Below are 15,762 nucleotides of genomic sequence, written 5' to 3'. Positions count from 1 at the left end.
CTTTATTACTTCTTGGCCTGGGAAATTCCAAGAGTTTTAGGAGCTTTGTGCCAGAAATGGGGATGGTGACCAAATATATAGTTCTTATTATAACTCATGATATCATAGTGTGTCATAGCCCAAACACGTCCTTATCTCTGCCTACCCTGAAACCAGCCCATGGTTTTAGCTGAGTTGGAGAAGGTACCCAAAACTAGTTGAACACATCAGTGGGATGAACACAGCATCAGGATGGACAGCTCCTATCAAATTGTACACCGCAGGGAGTTGTGTGTTTATGACGTATTGCAACTCTGAGGAATGATTAGGGAATTAGACGTAACTTCTTTCTAAAACAAGGATGCAAATGTGGATTTTGACCTTATATATTACCCATCCAATTAGTTTAAAAAAGCGATTTGGTTATAAGAATAAAAGCTTAACGACCGTTTCTGGTGATAACAAGCACCAGTAACTCTTTCCCCGCCGCTGGTACAATTCCCTCTGAGGGAAGGACATGTGGGTCACGTAGGTGACGGCCCCTGACGACATTTTCTGAGTTGTCAGAACACAAAGAGACCCCTCTAATTAATTAGCTGCCCAGCTGGCATGAACCCGTAGTTCGACTCATCGTGAAGACACAAACAATGACGATCAGACATGCCTGTTGGCAGAGCTCGGATAGGGACAATCTCAGAGAGTTTATTCTGTATCTAGACTGATTCAGTCACTGGCCAGAGCCCCTGGCATTTGCAGCCTGAAAGCAGACATAGGCAATGAAAGCCAAAGAGCATGGCTGTGTGCCAATAAAACTTTACTTATGGACGTTGAAATTTGGATTTCATACAAACATCACGTTTCATGAAATATTCCTTTTCTTTTGATATTTTCCAACCATTTACAAATATATAAACCACTCATCGCTTAGGGGCTGTACAAAAAAATGGGATTTGGTTTGCAGGCTATAGTTTTCTGACCCCTGTTGTAGCATGTTAAAAAAAAGAAACAAAACCTACTGCCTTATTTTAAAATAGTTTATGGGGGAAGGGGGCGCCTGGGTGGCTCAGTCCCTTGAGCATCCAACTTTGGCTCAGGTCGTGATCTCACGGTTTGTGAGTTCGAGCCCCAAGTCGGGCTCTGTGCTGACAGCTCAGAGCCCGGAGCCTGCTTCGGATTCTGTGTCTCCCTCTCTCTCTCTGCCCCTCCCTCTCCACCCCCCCCCCCACTCTCAAAAATAAACAAGCATTAAAAAAATAAAATAGTTTTTGGATATGATCTGGACATTGTCAATATCCAGAGAATAATTGTAGTGATTAGGATAGCCATTGAGTGTGCTGCCGGAAAGGGGCATTTCCAAAGTATGTCCGCAGAGTGTATTGAGCAGTGCCGTGATGGGCTGTTGAAACTGCTGTTGGGTAGTCAGCTCTGGGACAGCCCTCTAAGTGTTAGCCTCTCTCTCGCAGCTTACGTGTCTGTTGCACAACCACCCTGGCTGGTTCCTGGAGACTGCCATGTTGAGCATAATAACCTGTGCCATGTAGCAAGAAAAGCAGAGTTTCATTTGGGAGAACGGAAATTTTAAATTTATGAAGTCCAAATTAATCGGAGAAGTGGACTCTACCCATATGACAACAAAGAAGCCTCGATGATATTGTGATCCCATAGAAAAATCTAAGAATAGCTTATCAATCTTGTTTCAGTAGAATCTGCTAACTGCTGAAGGCAGTACGATCATGACACAATTCTGTGTGGACACTGCTGATTTCTCTGACATTGGCATAATCCGGGAAGGACAGTAGGGGCTTTCACTTATTCATAAGTGTTTACAAGTAGGTAATGGAAAGTGACAAGGTTATCTAAATACAGATTCAATGTGGGCTTAATCTCATTCGGTTATAATAGGAATTTCAGCCAGGAGCTGGCTGTGCTGAAAGACACCTTTTTCCAAGGGCCATGGCTTCTATTTCCATCAACGATTCAAAATACCAGAGAGACAGAAATTAATAACGAATGACATCTGCAACAATACACTGTTGTATTTACAAACTAAAATGCCCTAGGTATAAAAAAAAAAAAAAGCAGAAACTTGACTAAAATAGAGAGCAGCTAGCATTTCTGAGCCAGGCAAAGAAATGTGTGATGTACTTGAAAGTCAAGTAGAACCAACAGTGTGTCGTTGACAAATCATGTAGTCCGTTGAAGCTTCAGGATAGAGATGAGAAGTGAAGGCACTCACAATTTATTCAGTGGCAATTTAGGCCGGAGCCAACATAATTCCATCTCAAAAGATTCCAGTCGTCTCTACCAATGGCAGAAGTTCAAGTTGAGTGATAGCCCATTTCCAATCACAAAACAGCCTAGTTGAGATAAATGCTTATTAATTTTTTTTCCAGGATGCTTACATTCTCAGCTTCTCTAAATTCTTGCTAGGACCTGTTGGCGTTGTTATTTATTCTCTTCCTCGGATTATATTCTTAAATCTCCTGTGGCTGTCCCGCTTTAAATGAAAACAGAATAGAAACAAGAGTTTTACTGATAAATCAGATGTGGACGTTTCCTCGTTTTGAGAAACTACACAAGGCAGGGGTCGAGGAGGCCATGGCAAATAAGGCAGAAACGGGAGTGTGATTCCAGGAGCAGGGAGGTTTTAAGAGCTGCTTAGACAGAGTGTACAAAGTTTAAATCATAAGCCCTGCTTTTTATTGTTGTAAGAAAAACATCATGGCAGCTCACCTTTGACTGAGTCCAGTTTTCAGTTTGAATAACGGCAAAAATGTAAACATACATTTTAGTATTAGGCCCATCGAGGTGGCTCATGGGCGCGTGTGCGGTATGATCGGTCTACATCTGAACCCAATTTCCTGTCTTATGTCACAGTTACGTGGATGAAGATGCCTGTTTTGTGTTCTTATACATGTAATGCTTGTATTTAGTCATTTATGAAATTAACCAAATGCTATTTTGAACCTTGTGGAATAACATTTTAAGAAGCAGGGCCATACCGGCTGAAGAGCATTCAGTTTCCTGATTCATGGAGGTGACCAAGGTGCAGCATTTCCTCTGAAGCTTTGGCTTGAGCTATTCCAGGCTCAAGGTTTGGGGTGTTTCTGGTTCAGGCAGCAACCAGTTCCATTATTAAGCATCCCTAGTTTTTAAGGGTTATTTCTTTGTAATTAAACTTCTTTTCTCTCCTGTCTCTCAAGGCTTCATCTACCAGTGGAAAACACATTGCAACCAATCCAATGTTGTATCGTTAGAATTGACGTGCATCTCATCTCATTAAATGCCCTTTGGTTTTCCCCTGTGGAAGTTCAGGCTCTCTGAGGCTCATTTGTCAGCTTTATGATACTTCTGTGCTTCTGTTGCCTGGGCTCTCTGGGGTCTTCTCAAACAGTCAAACTTGTTCAAGTTCCCGTAGTCTATAAAGTTAGAAGAATGTCTAGAACTTGTCTATATGGTTCATCCAAAGATATATGGCCAAACATTGAGAGTCTGTAAAGCATAATATATATGTTTCATATGTATATTCAAATATAGATTTCATGTATATTCACATATATTTCATATGTAGTATATGTGAAATGCCATGTGTACATGTATGTATGTACATACACATACACTCATATATCATGTGGCGTATGTGAAAACACTATTTGCTCAATAAATTTATTGGGCATCTACTCTCTATGAGGCACAGTTCTAGGTGTTCTGAACAATGTGTGTGATATATAGAGAGGTATATAATTGTCTCTGTGTTATAGACCGGTTCTTTTTTTTACTTGCTTTGCTTTTTTCCATATTTTATAGTAAACCTAGTCTATTTTAGGCATAAGATAGATATATAAGAATGAATTATACATATACATATATATATTCATTCATGTATGAATATGTGTCTTCAAAAATATTCATTCTTTGAACGAACAATTTATTTCAACCCAAGAATTTATCCTAGGGAAATTATCAGATTTTTCTTACAAGAATATCTGTTGAAGCATTACTCATCAAGAAAACAAAAAAAGGAAATAAGTAACTAATGCTTTCAGTGAGCCCCTTCAATTTGAATACCCCTTGAAGGAAAACCCAAGTCGTATTTTGCTGTTCCTGAAATTAGCCATTAAACCCGTCAAGGCATATGGCTATTTCATGCTTCACTAGGATTGAGCCAACTGAGGCCCTTCAGCCTCTATAAGGATAGAAATACCAGGGAGTTGTTTGAAGGGCAAGAAAATTGGAATTGAAAGCCCTGAATTTCTTATTCTTTCTGCCACTAAACTCACTCACCAGACCTCCCTCTTTCTCCTCCCTTCCCTTCCTGTGTTGAGCAGCTCAAGCCTAGTGCCATTGTGTGGGCTAAAAGCCAGGTCATTTCTTGCTTAGAGAGTGGAGGGTGAACAGGCACGGGGGCTCAGAGAGGAGCTCCCTGCCAGAGTGCGGTGGTAGGACCCTGAAGGAGGGAGCTGTCTGCCATGGGATGCCAGGGCCCCGGCAGTGGGAAGAAGTGGTCTTCCCTGAGACGTGGCCCGGCCTGGAGGTTGCAGCCCAAGCAGGTTGACGAGGGAAGAGAGTAGCAGGGGTGACAGGAAGTTGGTAATCTACAGGGAGAGTGACCCAAACGGTGGATATCTTAAGGACGATTAGAACCAGTTTGTTGTTGTTGTTTTGTTTTTTACTCATCAGACGAGGAGTTACAGAAAAACAAAAACAAAAACAAAAGGAAGCCACTAGAATGAAACTCTCGATGGTGATTTTGTTGGACGTGTTGGCGTGAACTCACTGTTCTCGATACCTGTATCTAGTTACAGAAATAAATATAAATGTACATGCAGTGGGTGTTGCCCTAGCTCTGTCCACCGAGGGAAACTGAAAGCAGCCACACTCCCGTGAGAGTTTTTCACTGCAAAGAACAAAGAGTCTTTGGAGAAATGGTTGGCTTCAAGGTTGAACCAAAAACATTACCTAATGAACCCACAAAATCTTGTGTTGCCAGAAGAAGAGCTCCAAGTATGGAAGAAATGTCTCGAGGACCCAAAAACCGGTTCGAAGGTACAGCACTGGTCAGCTCGAGGACGAGTGAAGCATCAAAATACAGAATGAGTGTAATAATGTGCAATCTACTGACTAAAAACAAGGACTCTTAGCGCCTACAACCCTGGAGATCTGTAGCCAAAACCAAGTTAATAGTTTGAAAGTATGATGAATAACAGACTATTTGCATATTTTCAAAGTATATGCTTGCAGAGTATGTGCTGGTTATAAAGGAGAAAAGAGTAGCCTAGCAGTGGAAAACCTGCAAGACACCACCTTATTTCACAATCAAAGTGAACATCGTCAGGTTGGACAGATCAACATCTCGCGTCACCTGAATGTGAAGAACACAGTGTTGCTTCTGTAGTTCTCTAGCCAAAGACCCATACCCTAAATCAAATCATGACTAAGTAGCAGATTCGTGTGGAAGACTGTCCCGCTAAAGAACTGTTCCGTGAGCTTCCAAAGCATGGAGATCATGAATTCGAGAGAAGACCGAGTGAGGACTTTTTCCAGGCTGAAGAAGATGTGACAGCTTCTTGTGACAATGTCTGCTTCTGATCCGTTGATATAAAAGACATTATGGGTACAGCTGGCAGAGCCTATGTGACATGCCTGAGGATTTTAAGGCAGGGTTACTTTCCCGAGCTCGATGCTGTGTTTTACTTTGTGTTTCCCTTGACACCACAGTACTCAAGGGTGGATGGAATGATGACTTGCCTCCTTACTCTTAAGTGGCTCTGGAAAAAAAATTTTGTACCTTAATCCAACTTTTCAGTAAAGCTGTGATTGTTTCAAAGGAAAAAAGAAATACAGTAAAACCTTGGTTTACGAGAGTAATTCATTCCGGAAACATGTTTGTCATCCGAAGCACTTGTATATCAAAGTGAATTTCCCCAAGAGAAATAATGGAAACTCGGATGATTCCTTCCACAACCCCAAAATATTTGTATAAAAATGATCACAATACTGTAATATAACACAAAATAATAAGGAAAATACAAAATATAAGGAAAAAACCAAATTAACCTGCGCTTACCTTTGAAAACCTTCATGGCAACTTTTCTCCATCTTCCAGAACACGTGGCCATTGCTTTGATATTTTCGTGACTCCTTTGCTGCATCTAGCCCCCTTATTTCTTCTTCTTTAGTTGTGTGCAAATGGTCGATGTAGACTTGTTATAAAATCTTGCAATTTCAGCCACTTGCATACCTCGTTCATACTTCTTGGTGATTCCTTCTTAACATCCACCGTAATTATCTCTTTCTTCTTACCTCCTTTTTTTTCAACCTTTTTCTGCATGGCGGCCATTGTATATGCTCTCATGGATGTTGACTACGGTACGGTATTAATACACTCTTGTCATAGACTGTATTGAATGTAAGTGGCAATAAGGCAGCAGAGGAAAAGGTCTTTATTTGCAGGCAGCCTGACCTAGAATGGAGCAAAGCATTCCTAAGCTCACTCTTGTACGGAAAAGCAAAGGACTGTCCCTAGGTGCTCTGAAGTGACAAAAAATACACCAGTGCCAGTTGTGGGCACCTTCCAACGTCCTGAAAAATCACTGATTCCTGCCAAACGCTGTGGCCTGGGACCGAGCATCCGAGCATGAGAGACGATCACCCACAATCCTGCAGAGAGAGAGAGAGAGAGAGAGAGAGAGGAGAACCATTGGCTCAGTTGTGATCATGTGACACTCAGCATCACAACCTATTCGTACCACAAGGCATCATCTGTTTATCAAGTTAAAATTTGTTAAAAATGTTTACTCGTCTTGCAGAACACTCGCAGAACAAGTCACTCACAATCCAAGGTTTTACTGTACTTGTTTATACTGGGTAAGTTCTTTAATCTCCCTTACCTTCGGTCTCTTCTTTTATATGGGTGAAGCAAAAATAGGATAGGAGAATGCATATCGAAACACTGCAGACTGCAAAGACTGTCAGCGTAAGTTATTGCTACAAATCGTCATCGTCATGAGAGTAATGATAATACATGTGTTAACAAAACCATTCGTCCATCTTGCCTTCATTCAGTTATTCAGCACCTAGCAGACATATAATTGGTGTCAAGCATCTTGCTGGGTGGAGAAATGCGACCTCGAACAAGACGTACAGGAGCATGAGGTGCAGTGAAGGGAGAGGATTAAGTCCCCGCTCCCGGCAGGTGCGACATGGGCTGTAATGAAGTAAACTGCAAGTCGCAACTGGGGAGGGAGGCGGGTGGAGCCCAGAAATCACAACGTAGCATCAGGAAAAGGCTCATCAAACCACGATGCTTAGATGGAGTTGGGTAGGAAAAGATACAGCTAAAGAAAGGGAGTGAGCCCACACGACGGATGACGTCTGAGAGTCATGAAACACGACATAATCGGGGACCCCAGGAGGTGCAGGAGGTCCTGGAGTGATCGGTGCCTCTGGGAGGGGGCAGGAGAAGTGTGTACGCGAGACAGGTGTATAGGAACGTCACCCAGAGGACACCCGCTTCTGAACTAAAACAGGTGAGGGGCGCCTGGGTGGCTCAGTCTGGTTGAGCGTCAGACTTCGGCTCAGGTCGTGATCTCGCGGCTTGTGAGTTCAAGCCCCGCATCGGGGCTGAGCACACGCGGGATTGCCAAGGTGCAGACAGAGCACTGCCCGTCGGCTCCAGTTAGCACGGCCATGGCTCCTGCCCCCCAGAAAGGAACTCAGGGGGCTGCCCCGGTCTCTGAATCACAGACGCCGAGCTGTCCTTGCCAGGGTGCAGCCAGAGTCCCAAGCTCTCATCCCATTTGAATTTCTCCCTGTCCCCGGCCAGGCCCGCCTCAGGCTAGGAGGTCCACAAAGCAGAAAAGGCATCTGCCCGGCTTCTTTCCTTAGCCCCTCTTCCCTCATCTCCTGGTTCCCACACTTGACTTTCCCAGGATGATGCCCACGGTGTGGAGCAGGTGAGGGGAACGACGCCATCGTACATTCCCCAGTTATGACCTGGCGTAGGCGTCCCGCAGGTGCGGTGGATGGGCGCAAACCTCGCTTTCCTAGCTTTTGGGAGTATCTCCAGCTGGGGACCTTCAGGTGCGATTTCTTCGGCACAAGCCTCCTTCACTAATGGCTTAAGAGGTGTCTTCACCCTGGATTTCTGAGGCCCATCCCTCCGGCGGGCCTTTTTCCGCCCCCCGGGGCCTCCTCTCTTGAGTGGGATCCCTTTGGGTTAACTGCAAGCCAGCCGCCATCTGCAGGGTTCATGGTTGCCCCGGAAGCTCAGACATTTCCTCACACTGGGGAAGCACCAGCTGGTGTCTGCACAGCCACCTGGCTTTGCTTTTCAAACATTCAGTCAGCAGCTCCGCCTCTACCCTCTTGCCTTTAGACCTTTTAGGTACGAACCAAATACCAGAGGCCGTGCCTCTCGCACCCCGGGGGCACCAGCCAAGCCCCCAAAGATGCTCTTGGTGTCCCTCTCATTTGGTGTTGGGTGAGGGGAGTCCCCCCGTCCCCGCCCTCACACAGGTAAGGAGAGAACTGCCACCAGAATGCAACATTTTTCTCACTTTCCGGTGTCTTCGATTTCACCTCCTTTTTTTCTACAAGGTGGAAGGTGGGCTGGCAGAAACACTTCACAAACTCTAAGGGTTCCTGTTCGCATATGCATGTTCTTGGCAACTGTTGGCCTCCTATCATGCTCGGAGTTTAGGGCCTCTGCCAAGACCCTGCAACATCCTCTTTCAAGTGCACTGACCCGGGCTAGAAATGTCGACGTGGGGGCTAATGACTCCAGGAAAATGTGGGACTCTGAGAGATCACCGTGACGTATCCGTGACAGCTGAAGGTTGGCATTCGTCCAGGAGTCCCAGAAAGACCAAGTTCCCTGGATCATTCTGTCTTCCTCCCTGGTCAGCTGCCATCAGGTCATCACTGGCTGCTTACTAGGTTAAGGTGATAGCTAACCAGCATGGGTAAGTCAGGACACAGAAAATAGCATTAAACACACGCACTCACTCACACGCTTTGTTCACTGGGCTCTGTACTTTCTTACCTCCTTCCCTAAACACTACACACTAAACACTAAAGGCTTTCAGACCCGTTTCACTGGACACGCAAGGGCTAGAGAAAGGCTGTGTGCAGGCTGTGTGTGTCAGTGGGACAGCATCCCCGTAGCACACGAAACACAAGATGTCTGGGCGCCACGCCTGTGGCACGAGCTGGCTTCCCAGCACCTCGTTCTGAGCAAGAGCAGACATGTCGCGTCGGTGAAACTCACACATTGACCAGCAAACCGTGACCTCAGCTCCACCGGGGACGCTTCTGTGCTGTGCTTCCCATAACGCGGGCAGTGGAGACGAGGGGTTTTTATTTTTCCCAATTTTTATTTTGGTTTTGTCTGGCTATGGCTCCTTGATCCTTGACTGTTTCAAAGCGTGTTTCCCGACAACAGGGCCTTCTCTTCTTTTATGCAACCATGGCACGGTTATCAAATTCAGAAGATCTAATCTTCATGTAACACTTGAATCTGCCACGTACGTTCCAAATCTGTCAGATGTCTCGGTAATGTTCTTCGAAGATTCTTTTGGTTCCGTTCTGTTTTGTGTGTCCTTTACTAAAGGATCGACTCCTAGATTTGGCCAGTACCAACCCCTCTGGCAGCTTCCTTGTGTTCTTAGAAGTTTCTGTGGCATTTGTTTGTTTGTTTGTTTCTAGCAACCACTCATCTTTTTACCGTGTCCGTGTTTTTGTCTTTTCCAAAGGTGTCTGATAGTTGGAATCATAGTCTTTTCATAGTCTTTCTTACATAGTCTTTTCAGACTTGGCTTCTTTTTTTTTTTTTTTTTTTTTAATTTTTTTTTTTTAACGTTTATTTATTTTTGAGACAGAGAGAGACAGAGCATGAACGGGGGAGGGGCAGAGAGAGAGGGAGACACAGAATCGGAAGCAGGCTCCAGGCTCTGAGCCATCAGCCCAGAGCCCGACGCGGGGCTCGAACTCACGGACCGCGAGATCGTGACCTGAGCTGAAGTCGGACGCTTAACCGACTGAGCCACCCAGGCGCCCCAGACTTGGCTTCTTTCACTTAGTAATATGCATTTAGGATCCCTCGATGTCTCTTCATGGCTTGATACTTTATTTCTCTCAAGTGCTGAATGATATTCCATTGTCGGGATGGACCAGCTTCTATGTCCGTTCACTTACTGACGGACATCTTGCTTGCTTCCAGGTTTTGGTGACGATGAATAAAGCTGCCGTAAACTTGTGTGTGCAGGTGTTTTGTGGATGGAAATTCTCCAACTCCTTTGGGTTAAACACCCAGGAGCATGATGATGGTAAGAATAGGACTAGTTTTGTAAGAAACCCCCAAACAGTCCAGTGTGGCTGTGTTCCAATGCCGAGTGATCACATGTATCAATTTTTTATCTTTTTATTGTTATTTTATTTTATTTTGAACTTTTCATCTTCATTAAGCTAATTACTTCACGGCTGCTGTGTAAATGACCAATTCTTGAATTCGTGGATTAGTTATAGAATTTTTGGACTGGTAATTAATGAAAACATCTATACTCATCTCTTTGTCTCTCTTTCTATAGAACTACTTTATTTTATTTTTTTAAAGTTTATTTACTTTGAGAGTGAGAGAGAGAGAGAGAGAGAGAACAAGCTGGGGAGGTACAGAGAGAGGGGGACAGAGGATCTGAAGTGGGCTCTGAGCTGTCAGCAAAGCCCGACGCGAGGCTCAAACTCACGAACCGTGAGATCATGACCTAAGCTGAAGTCAGACGCTTAACCGACAGAGCCACCCAGGAGCCCCTATAGAATTATTTTAATTGCTTGGGTAAGAATCTCTCTCTACAGTTGAGTTTTTCCTTCTGTTTTCACTCAACATATATTTCATTCCTGTGCATTTTCTGATATTTGCCTTAAGTTCATTTTCCATTTTGTCTGTGAAAATTCTTTGGGGCCTATTTTAAGGCTACATTCCTCCAAAGACAGATGGCATTTGTTATGTCGGCCTTCTGGGGTCACTACCATCCTGGGATGACTTTAAGTTAAATTCCTGGGTTTGGTGTATTTTTGGGTTTTGTTGTTGTTGTTTTGGTTTTTGTTTCTGTTTTTGTTTTTGTGTTTTTGCAGATTTATAGGTAGTGTTAATTCATGCTGAAAACTGGCTGAACAATGAGTCTGTGGTTTCAAATCGTCGGAATATTTCCTTCCCTTTCCACCTAGAGTGACTATACATTCCGGCCTGTTAGAACATAATTATGTGTCTCTTCCCCTCAAAAGCGTCCCTCTTTGGAAGATATGTTATATGGTCACTCAAGGCAGAAGTCATGCAGGTTAAGTTTCCTTCCTGTCCCCTTTGGCGTGGCAGATTTATTGGTTTTCCTTCGTAGAATATGTGCTAACCCTTTGGGGATGGCTCTACTCAGGGATTCCTACTGGACTTTCTGACCTCAGATGGCCCTAGGCTCCCTCTCCTGACCTCGGTCTCCTTCGCCCTATGCAGCCATCACAATAAAGCTGTGTCCAGGGCACATGTATCATATATACCAGAGTCCAGGGTAAAACACTTGGAACACAGTTTACCGGTGCCATTGGATTCATGGCGGTTCTAGAACTTCATCCTGGATTGAACAGTAATTGCCATAAAGTGACTTTTTTTTGTCCTTTGGTAGTTTTGTCTTGCCTTCAAACACAATCTCGTGGTCCCTGAGTTCTTTTTGTATACATTTGTCAGTTACTTCTTCTCCTTTCCTTTAAGCCCAATGACTCTTTGTAAGTCGAATACTCTAGACTGTATTGCTTTGAGCACAAGGTTGGGCGTAGGTTTTTGATCAAAACAAACATTTTCATTTAATTAGTGTGTCTCATTTGCACTGACATTTATTGATGTGACGGGAATGTCTGACCTCAATTTTCTCATCTTTCTTAAATTCTCTTTCCTATTTCCTTCTGAGTGATTCCTCTATTCTTTTTTTTTGTTTTTTTACCTCATGGTATCTGTGTTTGTAACTTAGTGTGTTTGAATGTGTGTATCTCTCTTTTGCGCGTTTCACAGGATTTGGGTCTGTGTTTATTTTGTCCTGAAAGTTCCTTTAAAAATTTTAATAATAGGGGTGTCTGGGTAGCTCGGTTGTTTAAACGTCCAACTCTTGATTTCGGCTCACGTCATGATGTACTGGTTCATGAGATCAAGAACATTGGGCCCGCTTGGGATTCTCTTTCTCTCTCTGCGCCTGGTCTGCGTATGCTCTGCCTCTCTGAAAAAAACAAGAAAATACATAAATAATTAAATAAAAATTAAAAAAATTTTAATAATATGTGTGCCATTTTTTAAGGGAAGCTTGGGCAGTGGATCCTGGTGAACGATAATAAGAAATAATGATACATTCACCTCTGCTTTCCTCTAATGTCCAGATGAGAAAACTAAAGCAATTAAGGTCACTATTAGAATGGACTATGTTACTAGAATTTGTGTGTGTGTGTTTTTTTTTTTAATGTTTATTTTTGAGAGAGAGAGTGCAGGTGGGGAAGGGGCAGAGAGAACGGGAGACAGGGGATCCGAACCAGGCTCTGCACTGGCAGCGTGGAACCCAATGTGAGGCTCGAACCCTGGACCCGTGAGATCATGACCTGAGCTGAAGTCGGACACTTAACCAACTGAGCCCCCCAGGCGCCCCTATAATTTGTGTTTCTAAAGGACTTATGTATGATCTTAAGCTTCTATTAATTAAGTTGTGAGATTTGGGTAACTCCATTGCCTCTCCGGCATGAAGGATAAGAACATGGGAGCCCAGCTACACCCTCCTGTCTCCCTTCCAACCCCAGGTGGCCTTTCAGGAAGAGCGACTTGTCCCCGACGCATGAATAGTTGAAAGTATCGTTTATTACTTTTACTCCTGAAAGGCACTTCAGCTCAGGTAGCAGCCGGTATACATGGACCAACTGAAGTATTTCGGAATTCTCCCTGCCTGCCTTTGCAGCTCCGTGTGGCCCAGGAGACCTTTCTGAGCAACAACACATTAGCAGCGTACTCTCAGGAAGGGGTGTCCGATATTGGGAAATATTTTGTTTCTGTGGTTAAGGGACAGAGAGGGCTTGACTGAGCTTGCCTTTTTCATCTTGCCTTGGACACAGAGGCGATGCCTGAAGGTGGAGGCCGCCATCTTTCACTCAACAGTTGGCCAACATGTTTGGTGCCTGGATCTGTTCGCCACAACACCATTTCAGAGTTCTGTTTGGAAAAGTTAGAAGGGATGAAACCGTATTTTGCAGAATTGCTTGCCCCTAAGTCCTACGGGCAAAGGTTACATCTACCAACCGGCTGTATTTAAGTGATTGCACTAATTCTGACTTAGGAAATGTTACAAGTTAGCATCAACAGAACCAACAGACCATACATAAGGGGCCCCAAATGAGATGGCCCTTTGAATCAGAGCAGGACTAAATCTTAGGAACGATACACAGCTTTAACAGTTCTGCAACTAGAATTATCTTCATGAGGATTAACTATCCGTTTATTTTGAAATGAACAGAAAATTGCTTTATTTAATAGCTCTAAAAGGTGAAAAGGCAAAATGGCCCCAAAGAGTTTTGATTCTCTGTTGATTTTCCATGGACACAAGCAGAACTTGAGACAATTGTGCTTCACAGAGAAAGAAAGGGGGGGGGGTGGGAGGAGGGAGAGAGAGAGAGAGAGGAGAAGCATCTTTAAAAACGAGTAAGTTGAGGGGCGCCTGGGTGGCTCAGTCGGTTAAGCGGCAGACTTCGGCTCAGGTCATGATCTCGCGGTCCGTGAGTTCGAGCCCCGCGTCGGGCTCTGTGCTGACAGCTCAGAGCCTGGAGTCTGTTTCGGATTCTGTGTCTCCCCCTCTCTCTGACCCTCCCCCGTTCATGCTCTGTCTCTCTCTGTCTCAAAAATAAATAAACGTTAAAAAAAAAAAAAAAAAAAAACGAGTAAGTTGAAAACATCTCAAAACAACACAGTTTTTAATAATGTTAGCTCCAAACTCAAGACAAATGAGGGTAGACACAGGCAACTGATGTTTTACGTGACCCCAGCAATCTTGAAACCATACCAAGAGCCATTAAATAAGAGGCCAGAGAGCAGAAGAAAGTCATACTCTGGTCAACATTTCCAGCAGAAGGAACATGCATAGCACTTCTCCATGAAACACTTCTACAGTGTATTCAAATAACAGAAAACCAAAAGTAGTTTCAATTTAAAAAAAAAAATCAAATTGCTCAAAATAGATATTATTACATTCAAAAATATTTTCTGAGCAACCACGATGTTGCTGACAGTATTCTAGGCACTGAGGATCCAGTGGTGAGCAAGACAGATGACGTCTTTTCCCCAAAATCTTACGTTGTCTTGGAAGAGGGTCTGGGCGGACATGTGTTGCCTTAAAGCGGACGTGTCCCCACACTACTCCATTCACTGTTGATGCCAGGCTGACTCCCAGAGAAGGACTCTGCCCAGTCTCTACCTCAGCTCTTGAATGACTTCCCTCAGCCTTTGCAACAGCAAATAAATAGTATGCTAACCAACCAACCAACAAATCTCCCCGGACCCTCTTTGTATTATGCTGTTTTTGCATGATTTGCCACCAGGTAAATTATGTGAGTATTATGTCTGCTCACATAACATGAGCAGGTGACTCTGGTATCAATCAAGCCTTCTTACTGGAAACAGTGATGATTTTTAGGCAATGAAAAGACTTTCAAGCCCAAATGAATGATGTCACTCACTTATTTTTAGCATTTTTCGAATCAGTAGTCTTCTGTCAAATTATCACATAGACGTCGTCTTCAAAGTACTCCGTAGCAGGGACTTTTCGACGTTGATAAACTATTTTTGAACCAGTTTATTAAAAGGTATGGGGAATGTCTTGTAACCTCTGTCCAGTGATGTGCCAGCTCCCGGGTATGTCCTCAGGGACTCAGGTGGGAAAGAGCCAAAGTCTTTCTCTTGGAGACCAACAAGACATGATAAAAGATTCGCTAAGTCTGGCGTGACTATTATCGATAAATATCTTGATTCCAGGTTATTTACAATGCTCTCCACTCATCATTGCTAAATTCTCATATGTAAGACTTTTAACAAGCCAGGCATTTGAAATATTAATTACAAAAGATTTTTTTTTAAAGATAAAGGGGAAAAGGTAAAAAAGGAACACTTTAAAAGCTAGCAGGTTCCTACTGCTAGATAAGATACTTCTGCTTTCCTGTTCACTTGAATTGAAACAAAGATTTTCTTTTTATTTATTTATTTGTTTTTTGTTGTTTATTTTTGAGAAGGAGAGAGACAGAGCACGAAAGGGGGAGGGGCAGAGAGAGAGAGGGAGACACAGAATCCGAAGCAGGCTCCAGGCTCCGAGCTGTCAGCTCAGAGCCCGACGCGGGGCTCGAACCCACGAACTGTGAGATCTGGACCCGAGCCGAAGTTGGACGCCCAACCGACTGAGCCACCCAGGCGCCCCTAAACAAAGATTTTAAAGTATATACGAAACATTCGCACATCAAAGTCCAGCTACAGCAAAATAATCAGCCTCTTTTCATACATAGACTGATAAAGCCTTGCAACATTGGCCGTACCTGCTGTCTTAGGTAAAATATATTTGAATTCAGCCCTCTTTATAAGCTGCAGAAAAAACAGATTTTATCATAATCTGTACCAGCTTTAACTGTTAGCTTTTTGTAAACCTGGACCTAGCAACTACTTTCTCCTCAGATGAAAAAATAAAAGCAGAAAAGATAAGAAAAGAAATGCAAATACAATTTATT

This window comes from Leopardus geoffroyi, chromosome A1, assembly GCF_018350155.1.
Source record: "Leopardus geoffroyi isolate Oge1 chromosome A1, O.geoffroyi_Oge1_pat1.0, whole genome shotgun sequence".
Lineage (NCBI taxonomy): Eukaryota > Metazoa > Chordata > Mammalia > Carnivora > Felidae > Leopardus > Leopardus geoffroyi.
This window is presented reverse-complemented; position numbering follows the sequence as displayed.